At 40.8% G+C, this 18,584-nt stretch overlaps 1 protein-coding gene across 3 annotated transcripts in view; it reads right to left on the bottom strand.

Annotated features, from left to right (window-relative positions):
- CYRIB (CYFIP related Rac1 interactor B) overlaps window positions 1–18,584 on the bottom strand; it is a 98,065-nt gene that overhangs the window by 31,708 nt on the left and 47,773 nt on the right. For 2 of the 3 annotated variants that reach the window (XM_067290157.1, XM_067290156.1), the window contains exon 2: window positions 11,111–11,190. The exons of the other annotated variant lie outside the window; for it this stretch is intronic. The gene's annotated coding sequence lies outside the window, so the exon portion shown is untranslated. The remainder of the gene's footprint in view (window positions 1–11,110; window positions 11,191–18,584) is intronic. 3 annotated transcript variants of the gene reach the window in all.

Here is an 18,584-nt window from a genome sequence, read left to right as displayed (position 1 = left end):
ATTCCATGGGATAAAGCTCATGGGTTTTTATACCATTTTATGGAGTCAAACAGCAGAAAGATTAATACCTCTCACTTTAGGAATCTCTGTTTTATATATATATATATAATATATAAATCTCTGTTATATATAACAGATTCCTAAAGTGTATGTGTATTTTTGTATATATATTTCTGTATATATAGGCATATATATATATACACACAGACACACACACGTGTGTATATATATATGTGTGTGTGTGTGTATACATATGTGCATGTGCGCGTGTGTGCACCAATCTTCTCTTACGAATCTATGACTTGCAGCCTAACCTCCCTACAACAGACACAGGCCAAAGCATATGCTAATGTCTTAGGCCAACTACAGCAGCAACTCCAAGAGCTGTCAGAGCAGTTGGAGGAGAAATGTCTACAGCCATTAGGGAGGAGCAGTGAATCATCTCAACTGCAGCTATCCATTTCCAGAAGAGAACAAAACCAAGTATCATTCAGCTTGCCAGAGGAAAAATCTGAAGTTAACAGAAGTCAAATGTTACCCAAATATAAAAGACTTGCTAAGTAAACTTGCCATCACTGCGTCTAAGGAAGTTTGAAAAGATTTGTAACAGGCTAACCACTGAATAAGCCCTGTGTTTTGGGTATCCATCTTAGGCTGGATCTGCTACTGCTCAACTCAGCAGCACATGAAAACAGATGCTGGAAGAGCACAAGCTAACTAGTAACTTCCAATATGAAACCAATGTCTTCTGCCCAACCCTGACTGAAGTGAGAAGCCTCTACACATGAGCATAGACTTGGACTGACGGCTGCTGACAAGATCTGCTTACAAGCAAAGTGATTTTGCAGCTAACATTCAGGTTTTTGTGGCTGTGACGAACCAATAACATTGAGTAGACAGCAACTTTGTAATGAGACTCTAGATTACTTTGAGTGTGATAGACTGGTATACCAGCTCATCAGAAAACTTGAGAGCAAAGTACTTCATAAAACTATCAAGCTTATAATGCTACTAAAAGGAAGCCCACAAAGGCACGTCTGTACACCATATTAATTATTAGGCATTGAAGACTTTACTGCTCTTCAAAAAGCACTCCAATTTGCTACTTTGGCATAGAAAGCATTTAGAATTGCTTCTTTGAAGTTCAAGATTGCACTAAGCTTTCCCTTGGTAAGTACCACCAACTTGAAGAACTTGGTGCAAGCCAGAGGTGGACTATGGCACAGATCTTCTCAGTCCACAAATCTTAACCATCCTGTCCTCATATTACTGAACAAAATAGGACCTGCTCCAAAGACTGTAGCGCTCAGGGCAATTTCTAGACACTCCTGCTTTCTTCCCTCAGTCACAAGCTTGAAATTAAATTCAAGGAAGCCACCCCAAAGCCTAGATACTCTTGGAATTGGAAGCATGCATTAAAATATAAAAATTTAAAATATAAAAATAAGAACAACACAACACAGAACCAACCCTGTCATGTACATCCCACACCTTGTAGGTAATGAAAAAGAACGTAAAGAAATGTTTAGTAATAAAATGTATGTTTTACATTAGTAACAATAGCAGGTGGCATCTACAGAAGGTAAATCAAAACTAAGATCAAGATCATGTTTCAAAGAAAGTTTCAGGGCATCTGCAGAGGAACCCCTGTTTAATGCTAGATGGAAACCAGCTCCCAGATTAACACCAGCGATTCTAAAAGAAGATTCTGCTATATACATAGGGTTATCAAATATTCAGTCAAGTCTACGTCATGGTAGTAAGTATATCTGTCACTAGTACAAATTACCTTAGTTCATAAAAAACAGCTCAAATCTTTCTTCTCTGTTCATTTCCTGGTCATCCTTCTAAAGCTAAACTGGATCCTTAAAGTCTGTGTGTTATATTAAGCCTTTCCCTATCCTATACCATTTCTCAAAGCTGTTTTAGAGTCTCTCATATTAATATTACACTAAAGCCTGTTTTAAAAGGTTTATAATTTAATGATGGAAATGGCAGTCCAAATAAAAACTTTCTTGGGAGTTCGGGACCTGTATTAGACATTTGCCAAAAGCACAGATGTTATGCTTTTGGTCTTCTGTTCACAGATTAAAATGCAATACAACCGATATGAACTCTTCACACCCTCCATCCAAATGTCTATTGGCACACGCAGTTCCATGTGCTAAACTTAGTGCAAGTAGCTGTTCAACTGTACTACAAGCGAGGTCCACAAAGCACTATTTCAGTTTCTCTGTAACTCAGTCTGAAGATTTGGCTTCAAAGTAATATAGCAGTGAGCTACCAGGTTTGCTTTGAAGTAAATATTTCAAGGAAGTTTAGATGTTGCACTACACTAACAACAGGGTGACTGGGTTGCACCCTTTTTATTTGAAAAAGGAAAAAAAAAATAAGAACCTTGTATGATATAAAAAGATATTCACAGTTATACAAGCCTAACATTCCACATGAAAACGTATATTACATATTACCTCCAATAGGAATTTAATTCACAGGAATAGGAAAACATCTCAACAAATTCTTCTGAAGGAATACGTTATTTAGCATAACTAAGAGTTTCCATTCTTTGAAAGTATTCTAAAGAAGAGCCATGATTTACATAATGTTACATAGACATGAAGAATCATAAGGCAAATTATAGAATTTATAGAAAGTTACACTTAAGACCCTTAAAGTACAAGCTACTTATGGCTATATTTTCCAAAGCAAACCATTACCTTCATAGATAATTAAATAGTTAAAATTCAGGCAGCAAATGATGCTAGCTAAAGCTCAGAGGCTTAGCGGAAATGGTGAGATGAACCACCATAATTTTGTTTTTTTGCATATTGTCAAAGTTTTACATAGAAAAAAAAATGTGCAAGTTGAAGTTCAAGTAGAAAGCATTTTTCACCAAATCAAAAAATTAATTTGAATATTTCCAAATAATCCTTATTGATTTCTCAAAGCTAGATGTTAGGTAACAAGAAGAAAAACAAGGACTTTCAGGAAAATGAAGATGGGGGCAGGGGGAGAAGGGAAGTAGAACTGGTGTCCTGACTATGCAACTTCCTGTTTTGCTACAAACGGCAAAAAAATTACTGCCTAACAGTAAATTATTCAAACAACTGAACTTGCTGTTCCTGAAAGCATATTACCTCCTGTATTTCTTTTGGACTGTCATAAATCTATATCCTGAAGTGATTTAGCACTGCATATATTACGCAAGCAGAATTCTGAAGAACTGTCAAGCAGGTTTTCCCTACTCAGAAAGTACTCGGGTATTCCTACGCTAGGAACGGGTATTGACCATCTTTATAACATCGAATGACACTGCAGTTTGCAGCCTGTTGCATGTTTAACTCCCGTATGACTACTTAACATTGCTATTTGTCTACAGTTGATGCTTCCTTTGATGTTACACTGTTAACGCCCATTTGTGAAGTGTTCCTGGATACCAATGAAGTGATTCAACTCCTTTTCATCTGAGCCATGCGAATGGTATCACGTCTTAAGAATATGACGAGGTTTAAGATGGAAAGTTCTGAATGACTCATTAATAACAGCGTAACAGAAACAAAACAGCACCCTGTCCCACGAACTCTGCAGCAGGACTCAGCAACTTGCGTGATGAAAACGATAAGGCAAAAAGTCAAAAGGTCTTTCCCAGTCAACTTTATCAGTAGTATATTATCAGCTCCGAGAAAGCCCAATTAAAGCCCATGGTCCCATATAGTAACACTTACACAGAGCGGTCCTTATTTCTTATAACCACGATTTCTGCACTAAGTAAACACCGATTCCTTCCTTCAGAACCACATTAGGTCATGTGAGCAGGAAGAAGTGTATATCATAAAATGAAACTGAAATAAGAAAACAGTGCAACTTACCACCTAAAACATATTTTTACCGGTTTTGGTGAATTCTAACCATAAATTGGTTCCCCAACAGTATCAGAAATTGAGAGCTGAACTGGTACACAAGGTTGAGTAAAAAAAGCCTTAGTTAATGCTCACATTGGTGAAAGTATAAGATGAATCTAGACCTAAGAAAATTAGGCTAGAGCTATGTTAGTATTGCAGACAGCATCTCCGCAGCTCAGAGGCAAGAAATCTGGTTTATTCCAGACTACAGATTAAACAGGCTGGTTTTTAAGAAGTCCGGAAAGCCCTTCCTACTGAAACCAACTGTGGCAAACTCTGCCACATGCTTCTCAGCACAGATGGCTCAGCAGGTTAGAAGGGATAGGCAAGTGGTTTGTTTTAACTCCTTCCTCCCCAGGTCCTAGTATTGCCCCACTAACCCTCAGGAGTAGACACAGCTCGCTTGTGGCACAGAATCACAGAAACGCTGAGGTTGGAAGGGACCTCTGGAGATCATCTAGTCCAACCCCCCCTGCTCAAGCAGGGTCACCTAGAGCACATTGCACAGGATTGCGTCCAGGCGCGTTTTGAATATCTCCAGAGAAGGAGACTCCACAACCTCTCTGGGCAACCTCTTCCAGTGCTCTGTCACCCTCAGAGGGAAGAAGTTTTTCCTCATGTTCAGATGGAACTGTCTGTGTTTCAGTTTGTGCCCGTTGCCTCACGTCCTGTCACTGGGCACCACTGAAAAGAGTCTGGTCCCATCCTCTCGACACCCTCCCTTCAGATACTTGTACACGTTGACAAGATCTCCTCTCAGCCTCCTCTTCTCCAGGCTAAACAGGCCCAGCTCTCTCAGTCCTTCCTCATAAGAGAGATGCTCCAGACCCCTAATCATCTTCGTAGCCCTTCGCTGGACTTGCTCCAGTAGTGCCACGTCCCTCTTGAACTGGGGAGCCCAGAACTGGATGCAGTACTCCAGATGTGGCCTCACCAGGGCTGAGGAGAGGGGGAGGATCACCTCCCTCGACCTGCTGGCAACACTCTTCCTGATGCACCCCAGGATACCATTGGCCTTCTTGGCCACAAGGGCACATTGCTGCCTCATGCTTAACTTCATGCCCACCAGCACTCCCAGGTCCTTCTCCGCAGAGCTGCTTTCCAGCAGGTCAACCCCCAACCTGTCCTAGTGCAGGGGGTTATTCCTCCCCAGGTGCAGGACCCTGCACTTGCCTTTGTTGAACTTCAGGAGGTTCCTCTCCGCCCACCTCTCCAGCCTGTCCAGCTCTCTCTGAATGGCAGCACAGCTCTCTGGTGTATCGGCCACTCCTCCCAGTTTTGTATCGTCAGCAAACTTGCTGAGGGTGCACTCTGTCCCTTCATCCAGGTCATTGATGAAGAAGTTGAACAAGACTGGACCCAGTACTGACCCCTGGGGGACACTGCTAGCTACAGGCCTCCAACTAGACTCTGTGCCACTGATCACAACCCTCTGAGCTCTGCCATTCAGCCAGTTCTCAATCCACCTCACCGTCCACTCATCTAGCCCACACTTCCTGAGCTTGTCTATGAGGATGTTATGGGAGACAGTGTCAAAAGCCTTGCTGAAGTCTAGGTAGACAACATCCACTGCTCTCCCCTCATCTACCCAGCCAGTCATTCCATCAGAGAAGGATGTCAGATTGGTTAAGCATGATTTCCCCTTGGTGAAGCCATGCTGACTACTCCTGATCACCTTCTTTTCCTCCACATGCTTGGAGATGGCCTCCAGGATGAGCTGCTCCATCACCTTTCCAGGGATGCAGGTGAGGCTGACTGGCCTGTAGTTCCCTGGGTCCTCCTTCTTGCCCTTTTTGAAGACTGGGGTGACACTGGCTTTCTTCCAGTCTTCAGGCACCTCTCCTGCTCTCCATGTACGTCATGCACGAGCCAGGAGACAACGTTGTGCAGGAGCCCGACTCCACGACAGAGCTCTGGGTGCAGCAGTAATGGGTGCTGAGGGCCATCAGGCATCCCACGGCCACAGCAGCTTTGCTCTGGCCACAGTAACTGCAATACGGTGCTGAAGCTCTTGCAAGCACCTCCAGCCTGCCTAACAGTGGCCCTAGAGCTCCACGTGGCCACCTATATGGAAATATCTGTAATGACTGCTGCAGCTAAAAACAAGGAAGCTTTTCAGACATACTGAACAAGTCACTAATAGAAGATCAGAATTATTTAAACATGAAGAAAAACATGGGTGATTAGATGCAAGTAAAAATGATAAGGAAGAATACTAATAAGAATTGTATCAATCACTACTTAAACAAATACCTTGCTATCCACTTCGATACCCATGCTAATCCTAACTGTCCAGAAAGCAAGAATCTAACTAACCCGTTTTAACCCGTGACCCGAAATGTTTACTGGGTAACATTTAACTTGGAAATACGCACAAAAATCACTGTTACGTATGAATACAAGGCCACAAACATAGGATAAAATATGGGAACACAAAAGTCTCAGCCAAACTCCTTATTCAACAGCTATGTCCCCCAGATGGACGTCCAATTCCTACGGTTGCAGCCCCCAGGCTCGCAGGAGCAGCCTGAACGCGGTGCGTCCCCAGAGCAGCCGCATCTGCAAGCTGAAAACCAGGTCTGAAGAAATAACTGGTGGAAGTCCTGTTCCCTACTGGGGAGGGACAAAAAAAAGCAAAGACCCCCTAGAAATTTCCTTTAATAAGCATTTAAGAGCCCTTCTGTAAGGCAGGAAGTGAAATAAGCAACATTTGGCATCAACCTGATAGAAGAGGCCACATAATACATAACATGAAAGCCCAATCACCTGCCAAGCCAGCACAGCTTTTTAGGTCAAATGTCTTCCTCGCAAAAAAAGTTTACATATTTTGCAGGTCTGTTTAAAAGTGACTTTTAAAAAGTCAAAACAATCCTTAAATTAATGGGTTTGATTTGAAGGTTCATTGCACAAACAGAACTAAACACTCCATGTTGTCCTGAGCAGTTATTTACAGGTGAAGGAAAAATAGCAGCTTTCCTTCATAAACAAAACGGCATGGCTAAAGGCTCAAGCAGAACACAGAGTTACTGTGCAAGCCACTAAACCAGAAAAATGCATTTTGTTTCTTTTAACTTTAATCTAAGTGTTGCAGTAGGACCACTGCATTTAAAGAAAAGGTAGTTGGGAAGAATTCTGCATGGACCATTCTGCTTCATTACAGTCTACACCGTCCCTCAGCATTTTCAGATCTGCTACTATTTTCATTCAAGCTTTTAAATAATTATAAGCCTACTGTGGGAGCAGAGATCCTGCATGACACCACATTGGCCCAGACAATTTTACTTGCATTCGATGACAATATGTACTACTAGAGTTGAATGCACACAGCATTGCCCAGATTTTTTTAAGCCCATCAATCTATTCCAATGCTATTACGACCAACCACATGAAACGAGCCTCAAGATACATTACGGCAATAAATAGTTAACAGCTCAGTTTGGCCTAAAAAAACCTGCCAGCTGTTTCTGTTTCTTGCCTTAGATACCAGCATTAAGACAAAATAAATACAGGTTGGTAAAACATGAGCCAAACGATCAAGAGTTTTATCAAAATATTTTCTAGACAGTGACAAAAATACAAAGAGAAACTGTCCTTAACAGCCAGATTCAAAGCAGCTTTTCACCAAGCCCATTATTACAAAGATGAGACAAATCAATTCCACAAGCTCTGCTGAACTGTAAATGGAATTTATAGGCAAACCTACAACAATATATTTACAATAATATTACCAAAGGAGATTGTTTTTAACTTGTGGCACAAATGGGAAGTAAAAGTGGTTTCAGTTGTCAGAAAGATGTACATTTTTCTTCATGTATTTACAGTATATGGCCTCATCGTGAATGATTTCCTTTTACCCTAATGGTTCTCATATTACCCTACTGTCGCTATCCGGTTGGCTCTACAATGAAAGCTTTTCAAGTTATTCAAAAGCATTTTTAACTTCACTACTTTCTATATTGGTTACATAATATTTCCCAAAATAACGCGTGCTTTCAAAAGCAGGTTTCTTAAAAGCCGCACATTTTATTTAACACCTATTTCCTGGTTTAATAGAGGAAACACTGAGGGTTGAGCAAACCAGCACAGAACCTTGCATTATATCTCTTGCAGCATGTTTGTTTAACTTTATATAAACTTCCCAGACAGTCACAGCCATACGGAAGTCCGCAACACATGCAAGGTGGCTTTTCTCAACACATGACCTGTTCTGAACGAGATCATTTGCTACCAACATTATGTGCACATAGCTATGGGGACAAATAGAAAACACCCTTCCCCCCCCTTTTTTTTTTGTCTACCGCATGTTAAGGGGTTTGCACTAAAGATCGGAACTGTTACAGAAGAGATTTTAACGACTCTGTCCAAAAGGAAGCAGCACATTTGAAGGTTTGTCGGTCAGACCAACGCTGCTCTTAGAAGAGCTACACAAGCCACAACAAAGACTTCTCACAATTAATGAGATGACTGCAGCTATGCATTTGCTTCCACTTTGCAAACATAATACTGAAGATGTTTTCACATTTATTAAATTAAAATGCAAAACCTGTTAATCCACAGACAGTACCATATCAATGCTGGAACAGAGACTCCGTAGCACAATAAGCAGTTGATCCACCCTCCCCACCATCATCATTGCAGGGGAATAATTCAAAGTTGCACAGAAAGATTTTTAAATTTTTGCACATGCAGATAAGAGATACAGCTCTAAAATAAGAATGAATAATTATCAGGGATTATACTCAAAAGTAGGAGATAAAGATCTTCTCTAAATGACTCTGACACTCGGAAAAGAATTCTATACAAGTCAGTTAACATAATGAAACAGAAAAGCTACTACATGAAAAATAGGGAAAACACTAAAATATCTTATGTCCGTCAGTGTCTGTGATAACGGGCAGCTGAAACATCACAACCAAAAGGAATAAACGTGGATAAAACAGGCATGCTTGTTGCAAACAGCCATTTGGGCGACTGCAGCACACTGAGGTCCCCTGGCTTACTATTTCTAGCTCAGCAGCAGCCACACAAGACCCAGGCACACTCTTCCCTGAGTGGTGTTTGTAGACCATAGTCTCTTTTCAGCACATTCCCAGAGCTGCAGGCCTGACTCGAGTCCTGGTTCAGGCCTAAAATGTGGTAGAGCTTAGTGGTTTCTCAGCTGATGTCTTCCTAGACCAAAGCTGATGCTGGAAACAGTGTAACCAAATTTATGCAGCAGGACCCAGAACTAAGAAGCCCTGCTTGACCCTAAAAGAAATGCTGAAGTAATGCAAATATTTTACCACTGCTGCAGACGAAGAGCTGCTTTCTGGAATTATCATCCAGTTTCACTAAGCATGGCCATCCCATCTGACTTCTGCCTCTTCGGGTTAGAGGGAGGGACGAGGGAGTGGGAAGGGAAACTGGAAGTATGGAAACGGCCAGATGAATCCCAGCGTTCCTCTGAACTGCTAGGCTAATTAGATTTCCAATTTTCCATACAGAAAACTATGCTGTTAATTTTCGTGACAGACATAAGCAATTTGTTCATATCATGTACAATCAGAATAACCCAAAGGATTAATTTAAAGTTGACTCTTGGATAATTACAGTGTGGTTCGAAACTTGTTTTGATAATACCATACTTTGTTATCTCAAACTGTGACATACTATGTGCCACAGGTGCTTTCTTCTGCACGTTGAGGGCCACGTGTTTTCAGACCTGGGATTTGGGAAGGAGTCCCACACATATCTTAGTGTCAGGAGCCACCATCTTACAGAGTCGGGCAAAGTTCTTGAAATTAATTAGCGCATCCAATCAGCCATACTACGCAAATCATCTTTATCTAAGAAAGACTACATAAAGTCAGCCACGGCTTTCACCACACTATTTCTGACAGATGCACGCTATTGACCACTACAGGCCTTCAAAACCTAGCTGTTATTAACACAAGTTTGGCCAAGCAACCAAACAAAGTGTTTTAACATTTTTTAGATCAATGCTGATTATAGCAAGAGCTACTCAACACAACTTTATAAAGCTATCCTCAATTGCTTATAAAACTTAGGCAAATTAATTGGCACAGGAAGCTTAATAAAGCATCTGTAAATATTTGGGTCATGAAAGGGTAATGCTTCCTTACTGGCATGGATGCTGCTTCTCTCCACATTTAACCTTGGACCCAGCTGTTTGTCCCATTCAGGACGAAGAACCTTCTCCTGACACTAGTTTACTTAGTTCTGTAGCTCAAGTAGTAACAGTAAGAAAAGTTTAAGAATCAAGTTTTATAGGTAGTATTTAGTAAGGGATAATCACAGCGGAAAACTGAATGCATATTTAATTTACCACTTTGGGGATGTTTTCCCTTCCCCTGAAGAGTGCTACTTCATTTACAACATGATGTATTTGAGAAGTTAGCTGTAAATTCAGTACCTCCTATCGATGCACACATATTTTGGCTATGTCAGGTTGTACTCAGAAGTCCCAAATTCTCCTCATGTTTCCCTATGATCGGTCTGTAGAAGTTTTGTTTGACCTCTTGCTAGCAGTTTACCAAGCCACAAGTAAGAGCTCACAGATCTCCACTGAAAATCCTCTTAGCTTTCTAAAGGTAATCTACAGATGACTTTTTAACACCTGTGATCTAAGATGCATCCTTAGTTATATTATCACATACTGTTTTCAGTTAAAACTGTTTCTCATCCAACACCCAGAAAAAAGAATAATTAAAAGCACATTAATGACATCTTCTAAAGCATCAGAAATGAGCATGCCTAGCTATGTTCTACACCTAAACTGTATTTCTTTAAAGTTTCCCTTTTCCTCTTCCTTCAGTCTTCAAAGTATCAGATTTGAAGTTGCACTGTTTGCACTACTACACTTCAAATAGATAGACTTTGTATAGTAAGAGATAAAGACACAATATTTCAGTTAGAATAGAAAATACAAATAGACAACAATGTTTAATATCCTGCTATAGGAAAAAGGCTAGTTTTTTCCCCCTCTTCTGGCAGAAGAAGAGGGATTTGTATCATTTTGTATTCTGTCTTTGTATTCTGACTTAAACACATACATATTAAACACCAATACTCTGCCTTTTTTTGTCATTAAACTACATTTAATAACAAAAAAACAATTACCGCATAAACTACTCCTTGCTTTCAATAGACCAAATTAATGGAAAACACAGAAACATCCTACAAGCAAAGACACCTAAAGAAGTGTTTACCAGTTGGCAGTATCTTCTCGCAGTCTTAACAGAGAACTCCCCTTCCTCAGATTACTGATGCAGCAGCTTGTCTTCTGAATCTGAACAAACAGAAGAACACCATTAAAAATAAATGGTACGCAGAAATTTAATTACGTTAGCTGGGGTAAGTCAAAGTTAATCCCCTGTTGCTGTGATGTCATTGAACATGGTTATTTAAGAATCCACATAAAACACGCCGATTTCAAAAATAGTCGGGATTTTATAGAAGTGACAGTGGAAGCAAATGGAAAGGCGTCCTTATGAACTCTTCTGTGAGTCAGAAAAGCAATTAGCTATCCATGATCACAAGCACCAGAAATAGAGCATTGCATCTCAGCATTACTGAGCAAAGATGCAAGTAATTACAGCACCAAAAAATAGAGCATTACATCTCAGCATTAGTGAGCCAAATTGCAAATAGTTACAACAGGGAAAGAGAGAAAAAAAACCCTACACTCACAGTTCAAGTTTTATTTACAATGTCATATATATTTCGTACAGAGAAAAAAAAGACGCTTCGTTTCTACAGTTTTCACCAGTTAAAGACAAATATGGTCAATGAAAGTTTTCACCGTTCTGAGTTTACTCTAAGATTACTTCCATTTCCTGCCCCCAAACAAAGTCTCTGGTTTACAAATTTAGTGCTTGTACAGGCAGACTAGAAGAGCGTTTCCGATGGAAATTCTCTGCTGAGATCTACTCACAGCATGCTAAATGTTAAGCTCATTTGGAGCAGTTTTCATACAGCAAACAAATTCCACCTTTTTTTAGTACAGTAACGGGATGATGAACAGGCCAAAAAGGCACCTGTCTGCTGTCATATTAAGCAAGCCTTTGCACTGTGGGTTTGGTAGGCTTTTTCCGTTTCAGCTGACTTAAATACCTTTGAGTGTTCTCAGTTAAACTCGCTCCAGTAAAACCATTGCAGCTCTTACTTCTCCTGGTAGCAGATCTATCCTGCCAATATTTGGCATTTCAAGGTTTCTTTCAAAGAGCAACCTTCCCCCTTTGTACTACGGAATCACAATTGTCTTTCTGCCTCAATAGCAAACCCAGCTACATTCTGCAATAAAGCTATTTTTTATCATAAACTTGTTTTAGAAATATAAAATGCCTGTTATGTTAATGACATTTGCAGATCCACTTGAATAGGCATAAGATAGTCAATGTTAATTTGTATTTAATCAGCTATGAAGCACTCCTTATGTTATCTAATCCTGATTAACAAGAATTTAACATAAAAGTATGCTGCCTTGCTGTAAAATTTCTAATCGTGCAGGCCATAGTACTACTGAAGAGGGGAGAGGGGGAGGTTGTGGTTTTAGTTACAGTGAGAACTATCATCAAAAGTTATTCTCCCTGGTTCTTCCTAAACAGGAGAACCCTGCACCCTAAACAGCACAGCTAGGAGAAGAGGAGACAGCAAGGACTCTGAGGACTAGTAAGAGTTATCATGCAAAACTTAACAATAAAATCAAATGGTCCTATTTGAAGCCACGCTAGAAGCACAGAGTTGCAACAAACAGTTCAAAAGTGAAAGCAAAAAGAGAAATGTTAGTTAACTGCAAGGTCTGGCAATTTGTGTCAACTAAGGTAAACAGGTACCTGGCAAATTAATGCTTTTTTCCCCGCAAATGTCATTGTACAAAGCACTATTTCTCTCTGTGCAAGAGAGAGAATCCTCGAAAAGATCCAAGACGCTTTATTAGATTTGTTAAAGCACAGACTTTGCCTTTAAACAACTGCTCCACTACCCCGTTTCAGCGCCCTTCAGTCATGGCTCCTCCTACCAAGCGACCGTATGGAGTCAACAGCTCCCGACAATTCAGTGGTGAAAGCTCCGGAGGGGAGGCAGCAAGAGCCGACGCTCACATACTGCTGGGGAAGTCGCTGAGCAGAGCAGCGCTTTCGCTGTCTGCGGACTTCAGAGTACAGCTGACAGCAAGTTTTCACAGTTCTCATGGGTGAATGAGCATTTATGCGATTGCAACATGCGTAATTTCCTTTAACGCACTCAGCGAACCACTTGGATCCTTCTACCCTAGTAGACTGCAGGAGAAAAAGCTTCCAATTCAGTACCACAGAATGGACTTTTTCAAGCACGACTGACGATTTCATTAAACAGAAAACTTCTTTCAAATTTCCACTAGACCAAATCACATATGACCATGTTGCCAGTTCTGTACGTTCAGACTTCTTTAAAGTAGCATGCAGGATTTTGTTCTACTGAAAGCAGTATCTAAGGCAGGATGAAGCAGCTCCATCCCGACTTCCTCCTGCCGCAGTCCCCCGTTACCCCCGTGCTGCTTGGCATTACTTCCTCTCCTGGCTGCCCAGCACCTCCCGGGCTGCAGTTCCTCTGTGAGGACCCCCCTCTCCAGCCTGGCCCTTCAGCGAGAAAGGCAAGGAAGTGTCAGGAGTTACACCTGCGTAGGAATTTTTACATAGGACTATCCCTCGATTTATTAGTTTTGTCACTTAATGGGAAGGTGGAATCAAATTCTGCAGTACAGTGCCCGATGAAATCTTGTTTTCCATACGAAATTCATGCTCAAGTAAATTGATATTAACCAAAAAGATGCAAAGAGCTCCTTCTGTGAACTGCACGATGCTGGCTTTTCTTTGGCGTACACATTTCAGCAGGCAGAATCTCAGTCACTGCTTCCCGAGCCTCTAGTTTGGCACTTGGGGGCTATTTCCTTACTTGAGCTACAAGGAAGAACACCCCTGAGAAGCTTCATTAACACACTCCCAGGAGAGAATAGAAAAGCATATGGGTTAATATGGTCACTGAAAAGATTCAGAGTACTCCACGGGAGAGAAGTCCCTGAAGCAGTGTGGCACAGCAGCTCAACATTGCTCGGTGCTGCAGTTTGCAGGTAGGGGCTTAACGTTCTCTTGAAATTTTTTTCAGGCTTCGCCACCACTAAAGCAAGGCTCCCTGGTAAACCATGGGTCAAAGCTGCCTGTGAGTCTTCGCAGAGAGGTAGCAGAAACGAATTAGGACAGAGATGCAGAGGAGAACTAAGATCAAAGCATCTCCTCAAATCCTGCTCAGATTCTCCTCCAAGTATTGACTGCTGACCTCATAACCTGCACGCTAGCTCTCTGCCTTCTTCCGATCAAATATTCTCAGTATTCGTCTCCCAAAGGTACTACTGAGGTGACAATCTGAGGCAGTTTGAGAGATGCCACTTCATTTCTTCAACTATTGATGAATTATGCTGCATCTTCAAAATCCAGAGAAATCTACACTTTCACAACTTAATATAGCAAGTTACTTCACTAATCAAACATGAGAAAGCTTTGCCTGATGTATATTTAGGAATAACTCCAGCTAGCATTAGCCTGTATACCCAAAGCTGTTGGACAGACATGATCCACATTTAAAATCACTCATTACACACATCTCCTTAGCCTACGTCTGATATTTATTTGTCCAAAACACAGAAAGTGCAGAAGAGACAGCAACAGTGATTTAAGATGATGTATCCTTCCCAACACAGATCACAACAGACTGTTAGTGGTACCAGCCCACCAACAGGTTAAAACATGTCTAAAAAGAAGAGTATACAGAATGGGTTTAAAAAAAATAAAAAAATCCTCGTTTACGGTAGTTGATAAATAATTTTGTTGCCGTACATAAGAGACCATGCAAACTGAGCAGTCAAAATAACTCTTGCAGAGCTTCTTACAGATGCAGAAGACAACTGATCCAGTCTCCTACAAAGGTAGCATTAAAACCCTCATTAAAACATTTTTTTTCCCCCTTACCAACATATTGCCAAAACTTTAATTCTAAGTCAAAAGAGGAAGCTCTCCTGTGATTTGAGGAATCGGCGGTCAGAGAACTATTAAAATATTCCCAGGGGTTTACTCCTACACAGTTGAAAGGGGATTAATTCATCATCTGCTTATTTTCAGGAGAGTAATGAAACTGAATATTTAAGATCAAAAGAATTATATTAAAACTCAACAGTTTAAGTTTCCACTGTGCACCACTGATAATTAATGATGATTATGTTACAACACATTACAAGGTATAAATTAATGAAATAGCTTGCTTTTTTTTTTTCCTTCCAGAAAATTGCCCAGCTCTGCTTCCATACAACATACCACAGTATGCAAGAGATGCCCTGCTAATTTTGTCCCCGCTGTCAAATGACTACTTTTCTTCATTCACCAGAACAATTTCAGAATTACAGGAAAGCTAATTTTGTCTGACTTGAACATAAGATGATATTCTTTATAGGTCTCATCTGAAAAACATCAAAACATGTTCAAGTATCAGAAGTTAATTTTGTACATAAGCTGAAGACTGTCCTGTTAAATTTAAGAGTTGCAGGGACAGAGACGTAGGAGATTGATACTTAATCTTCCCTCTCCCCCACAGTAAATATTTGATACAGCTTAAAGGATTATCAGTCCTCATGTCTTTCATATGACAATACATTACTAAAAATTAAAATATAATTTACCAGAAAGAACAGCGACGAGTTTTTCCTCTGTCAATTACTCCAAAATCATGGAAATTAATTCCAATTTTAAACACTTTTTCCCCCTCTGTGTTGTATCTCAGCTTTCAAACATTGGACTTTCGAACTCAGTAGAGTTGCGTGACTTGGTTTAGCCACTTTCCCTTAAAAATACAGGTTTTCAAAACCACTCTAAGTATTACTGAAGGTCTGAAACTGAAAAGACTACCCTTATCAGCTTTGTTATTACTGTGGGGAATACCGCGTGCTCGAGATTGAGGAGAGCCCGTTCACACTTCAGAAGTTTTGACTATCATAAGACCGTTTCTTATCTTCAAAAGCTCTGGTTCTCCCACTGCCTCGGAGCTGTGAAACCTGTGCCTGTGTTTACCACAAACGCAGCAGCAGCAAGAATGCAACTCTTGGGTTAAACAGAAAACTGAAGCTGCTGAATACCGATTTCATTTAACCATACAGTGAGTGTATCTCTTTGTTTTCAAAGACACACACAGAAGTGCATTTGTACTGATAGGAACCATTTTAATACACTAATATGAGGCAGAGTGTTTAACTATAGGCAGTCAAAATATATTTGAGGCAGAATGTGACAAAAACAACAAAACTGGTATTTTCTTCAGTTCTCCTTTAAAAGACAGTTACTCCTTATGTGTTTGTCCTCTACTCCCGTTACAGAAAGGATGGTCAACCTACCTTTAATAACAGTTTTAACTTCCACTATATACAGACTGGGCAGGCAAGAAATAAAAATACACACACACAAAAAAAAAAGTGGCTGAACTTTCAGGGGGCTTAGAAGACCAGCAAGCAGGAAGATGAGGGCATACAACAGGCTTGTACACATGGCTGTGGGTGTCATAAACCAGGTCAGGGACACCAAGAAAAAGAGCATGGGAGCGAGTTACAGAGCTAGTGGCAATGCTACAAGATCCTGAGAGTCTTTGGTACTTAGCTGAGAAAGCTGATTTGTAGATGAGTAAGGAAGTGAGAGAGGATTTAAGTGGAAATAACTGTATTGAGGATGGAAAAGCATAAAGGTCATGAAGAGATATTTTCAGGGAACGATGGTAACCACGTAGTATCTAATAACTGAGGGAGAATATCCCCCCCCCCCGACCAAATTAAGTCAAGAGGAAGAGCATCTGGGAGTCCTAGTTGCCATCCATTTCCCGCAAAACACAGTTATTTCTAGCTTATCTCCTCCCAATCTGGCCATTAACTTCTGGACAGTAGGACTTCCTTAACAGTCTAAGAGTACTGTGGTCTCAGACTGACATTCAAAATCCAGAGTATCAACTGAAATCACTAACTGTACTTCAAGAAGTCTACCTACTAGATAAAAACCTGTATTATGGTATTTTTTTCTCAGTGATCAATGTTCGTAGGAATATGCAAACATTACAAATATGCGTTAAGTTGGCCAGGAAGATGTACCTTGATAAGACCTATTCACTACTGGGAGGAGAGAGGAAAAAAAAAAGAAAAAAAAAAAACCACCTTTCCTGATTGCTCAACATTGCCAATGGTGCTCACCACCCTGCAGTGAGTCAACTTGGAGATGAACTGGCAGGGCACAGATGAAATGTGCTCCCGCTCAGTTATGAAACAGGTTTTCATAGCCATTCCCACGCAGGGTGAAAAGGGCAGGTACACACAATAATACACAGACTGAAATAGGAGCAACCCTTTCCTACTGTTGTATTGCATCAAGAACATCCTCATCAAAGGAGGAGGACAAATAAGTTTAGATTGCCTAAGTTACAAAAAGCCGATCAGAACTGCATAAACCTTCTTGCCAAAGTTCTCATAAATTTGGCAATCGGATGTCATGAGCAAGTTATTGGCTTTATGCTTTGATTTACAAAGTTTTAGCCACATGGGATGAGAGAGAGCTTGGAAGGTTTCTTCATTCTGACAACACTTTAGCACAGACAGCACACCCTTGGAGCCCAGACCTCAATTAATGTATATATCACTCCTTGGATACACTGCATCTGGCCAAGGAATTAACTACACTGTATAAAACAGGAATAAACCCAAGGAATGAACATAGGATCAGTTCTGATTTTGTTCATTCTTTATAGAAGGCACAATAAAAAAGTCTATTTGTACCAAGAACCAGCAGAGCAGTAAGACTGCTATTGAAGAAATGAGTTTTAGTGGTTAAGGGCATGAGTAATCTACATGAACTCTTCAGAAGTAAGGCTTATGAGAGACTAGAAGTTGCACAGCCCTGCTGCAAAGACAGTTTTAAATTTTCCATTGGACAAAATTCTGCCCTCTGCACTGGGAGCAGGGACTAAAACCAAGGACTTTCCCATCCTCTTTCTCACCAGGTTTCACTGGGCTTAGTCCTTCCTGGATCCTTCCCTTACACCCCCACTCACAAAGGGACTCAGCTTCAGCTGACCGAGGCACCAGCCTGGCTGGTGAGGAGAAGGTGGGTTCAAGCCTCCACAAATTAGAAGATCAGAGTTTGGTTTCCCATATGCTACGATCACTAGGCTACAACACAACAGAGTCCATCTCTTCCGCATCAGGTGCTGTTTAAAAACCCTGAATTCTGAAACCTAGAGTTGGGGGGGGGATACGCTGTGAGGTCCTGAGTCTGGATAGTTGGTCAATATGGCCTTTTTTCCTTACGTTTCTCATCCGCTAGCTTTAGACAGGCTTATTACCTAGTTCACGGAGGGGCAGGCAACACTTCCAGTTCTTAGCCATGTTTATAGCTTTCTCTATATGATGTGTAAACAGTTTAAGCTCCTAGCTTAAATGATCTCAATTATTGTTTTAGGATCCAATACTTACCTTTTTTTTGGTTTGTTTTTTGGAAGGTACTGTGGTGCCCATGTTTGAGACCTTGAGTAGGAAGTCCTACACTTAAAAGGTCATCTGCAGACTACCTCAGATTTTTACATCCGGTTCTCACTAGAGAGACACTGCTAAACACAACTGGCCTC

The sequence above is a fragment of the Apteryx mantelli genome, chromosome 2, assembly GCF_036417845.1.
Source record: "Apteryx mantelli isolate bAptMan1 chromosome 2, bAptMan1.hap1, whole genome shotgun sequence".
NCBI classification, from domain to species: Eukaryota; Metazoa; Chordata; class Aves; order Apterygiformes; family Apterygidae; genus Apteryx; species Apteryx mantelli.
This window is presented reverse-complemented; position numbering and strand designations above follow the sequence as displayed.